Here is a 4056-nt window from a genome sequence, read left to right as displayed (position 1 = left end):
GGTAATTTACAGCGAATCATGTCTGCACATGGTAAAAACTGTCACAGTGTTTGTCAAGGCTTTGACACTCTGTGAAGTTTTTGGCGAGAATGTGGCGGCCGCATTCTGAAGCAAGAAATGCGCAACAAATGAAGCAACAAATGTGGTAGCCGCATTTTAGATGATGGCGAAAATGCTCGAGGCCCGTTTACTTAGATTTAGGTGAACGTTAAAGACCCCAGGTGGTCGAAATCTCCGGTATACATTTCCGCCGCTTCCCTTCAGGTTCCAGTTAGGCCGCGCTCGCGCAGGATCTTAGGCTACGTTCACACTTGGTCTCGAAGCTGTCCGAAGCGGCAAAATTTTGCAAAAATCCGCCCGCCTAGGCGCGAGCCAAATCGGTCACAGGCCGATTTTTTCGCCATGGCGAAGCGGAAACGCGGCGGAACGTCGTTCTTCTTCACCGGAAGCTACACTAGCATGTAAACAAGCGGTCGTAAAATTGTACATGGCACCAAAAGTGTAGGCTGTAATGCTGATCGACGCGATCAAGAACCAGCCCTTGCTCTACGACAAGAGTGGCATTAAAACGTACTGTCAGCAATACTCGCGATAGTATTCAACGTCGCCCGACCGGAGGTGCGGCAACGAAGCCTTGGCGTGACCCAACTTCTCGCGCTTTTGCAAAGCCAGGCGAACCCACCACCGCCGTTTCCGAGGTGTCCGCGTCTTCCGTTTATTCATTGTCCATTTCTAGAAAACAAGTAGGTAGAAGTATAAAAGCCATTTCTTCTTCCACTTCCATGGCAGACAATAGTTAGGCAGATTCCTCGTTGGCGCTCCATAATTCTCCTCGCACGTGTACGGTATGTTGAAGAAGTCGCGGGGTGCTTTTCTCGTCGCGACGATAGAGTGAGAGCGTAGGTCTCACGTAGGACGCGCAGGCTTTGGCGAGCCCCAAAACAAGGGCCAGCTGGGGTTTTAGCTGTGGTGTTCCCGTTGCCCCTTTGGTGTCCTGGAGGCGCCTACAATACGAAATGATGAAATGTTATTACAACTTGTAAATAAAAGCTATTAAAGAAATATTATCACGCCTAGGCACCAACCTGTGACTTAGCGCTACCGCGCCCGTGTGAGGAGAATTACGGAACGCCAACGAGGAATTTACCGAAGGTCGCAGATGACACGCGAAGTTGCGTAAAATGATCACTTTTGATGACGGTACGTGGGTCAATGAATGAACATACCGCTCGAAATAATGCGATAATGACCGCCACCACGCCGACAAATGTACGCAGACTAGATGGATCTGGACGAAAACAGCAGCGGCGGCCGCGGCGGTAGCAAAACAAATGTGAACAACTTGGACAGGCGCGTAAAAAATTTTCCGGCCGCTTTGGCCTTTCCGAGCGCTTTTGCCTTTCCGCCCGCTTGCCGCTTCCCAAGTGTGAACGTAGGCTTAGTCTGCGCGAGAAACGTCTGTTGTTTGCGATTGCGCCCCTACGGAAGGCTGGTAATTACTGTTGTGTTGTTGAATCCCAAACCAGCAATTACGGAAGGCTGGTAGTTGCTGTTTTGTTGTGGAATCCCAGACCAGCAATGTACACACGAAGAGGTTGATGACAGCAGTGAAATTCCACCGACTCGCAACAGAATGCACGAAACAGACAGCCGACAAGCATGGATTACTGTTGTGCGCAGTACAGCGTAAGTAAACTCTTGTTGCAGGCGCTGACAGTTTTCGTTGGAGTTCACGCGTCCTGAGAAATTGATTATGTCCACTATGCACTGAACAAGACCGGAGTTCATTCCTGCATCACTAGTAGACCAATCAGTCGAGATGCTGCGAAGTACAAGGCCGCTTCCTGTTTGCACCGGCGTAAGTGAAGCAGAAATTAGTTGCATGAACTACTTAAAATGCGTACACATGCCATATCTATGCTGTGCGGAAAAATATTCTGTACAATTCTGAATTTGTGGACGTAAAGGCAAATGACGGCTGCACGCTCGCACACAGCGGAAGACACAGCGGCCCATGCACTTGCCGCAGGAAATGCAACCTTCTCGTATGAGGGAGCAGGGCGACGAAAGCTTCGAAAAAAAAAAGCCTTACGCGTTTTTGCGCGTACTTAAGTTTTCTAGCGCAAAGACGCAGCGAACAAGCTATTGCTATGGGAGTAGGTATAGCCTGGTCACACGTGCATTTTCACGCGTATAGCCGTCCTTGACTTGTGAAACGCACTTCGCCCCGACGAGGACGACGCCATCTACGCTTAACGGAAATTAACAATTAATGGTATCTTCTCCGATGGCACTGGTCGTCTCAATGATGCGTTTTTGAAGACTGGTCCATTCAGTGGCGCGATGAGAGAGCGTTGCTCCAAACGCCCACTGTACCTGTCGTACTTACTGTATTTACTGAGCTTACTTTACTTGTTACTTAATTTCTTCACAAGCACACGCACACGCGACGGGGGGGTCCCATGTCTTTGATATACATGTATAGAGTCGGCTTAAACTACCGATATTTATTATCGATCACGTGACGTAAAGGAAAGCAGAAGCTTGCCCCCCCCCCCCCAAAAAAAAAAGTTCCCGCTACACCCCTGCCACCGAGCCATTCCTGCTGACATTGCACAGCAACGGCCTATTGGATCAGCGCACTTCGTCGACCTCTCCGAGCGCCAGTTCGGTCTTCAACTCGACGTTGGTGGCGCAGTAAGCGCTTCATTGCATAAGAAGGGATGACACACTTCCATGGGCCATAGGGCACGGCAGCTGGCCGCAAAGGCACATGGATAACCCGTTTGTGTTCATCGCGCAGGTAAGAAAACGCTTTGAACATTGCATGAGTTCCAACGAGGTTTGTTTAATTGTGCTGCCGTGCCCTGGGCTGCTGTGTGAACTAATTTTTGAAATAGTGTATCTCGTCAAACTATTGCTATTAGCAGGTGATATAGAAACAAACCCAGGTCCTGATACACCTGAAATTTCCCAGCAACTGCAACAAATTTTGAAGGATTTGAAAGAAGTAAACGAAAAACGACTAACCGCAATAGACAAGAAACTCAAACAACTTACAACCCTAGACAAAAAGATTTCGTCTTGCGCGGAAACGGTCACAAATCTACAGAAAGTCGTTACAGCCCTAGAACTAAGGCTGGACCACCTTGACAATCGCGCTAGACGATAAAATTTAATTGTGTATCGTGTGCCAGAAGAGGACAAATAAAACGAAGACGCGTTAGAACTTACAGTAAACGATCAAAAAAGTCTTCAAGCTAGAAGCTGTAAGTATCGAACGTGTTCATAGATTAGAAAGGCCAGATACCACTAAAACAAGACCAATAACTCTTAAACTTATCGATTTTAGGGACAAAACTAAAATCTTGAGAAGTTGTTTCAAAGTAAAGGGATCAGGTTTTTCGATTTCCGAAGTTTTTTCACCTCGCGTAAGAGACTTAAGAAGGAAATTATGGAATTCTGCCAAATCAAGGAAAGAATCTGGTGACAAAGTAAATCTAATTTATGATAAACTGCGAATAAATGGCAATATGTTCTACTGGGATGAGGAAAATAATAGTATAGCGCCTTTGAAATCTGGTTCCGTCAATCGATCCTGATCCAAAAAACCAGCAACGCGGCCCTCGAAGCCTGCGTTCCCGCCGAACTTGATATCCCACTTATCCTTTTTGAACATAAACGCCCGCAGCATATTGAAAAAAAATGTGGTTGATCCCTCTTATATAGGAATCGGTATAGAACACGAAAGTGAAACGTGTCTTCACAGAAGTAGTGTAATGTTTATTGCACATTGATATATAATGTCTATTGGTGTTTTGTGGCTAAAGCGCCCTTAGGCGTTGATGCACCCACGCTGACGCCTGGTGGCACGTCTCCTCCATCACGACTACCAACGTCGATGACCATGAGCAACCGTCGTGCATATGGAAGCTGCACTACGCTGCACACGCTAGCACAACGCGAAAGACGAAGCACGTAACTGACACACTAATACAACGCGCAAGACAAAGCACGTAACTGAATCGTCACCGAGTCAAATCAGCGCGTACAGCG

Source organism: Dermacentor silvarum, chromosome 3, assembly GCF_013339745.2.
Source record: "Dermacentor silvarum isolate Dsil-2018 chromosome 3, BIME_Dsil_1.4, whole genome shotgun sequence".
Lineage (NCBI taxonomy): Eukaryota > Metazoa > Arthropoda > Arachnida > Ixodida > Ixodidae > Dermacentor > Dermacentor silvarum.
This window is presented reverse-complemented; position numbering follows the sequence as displayed.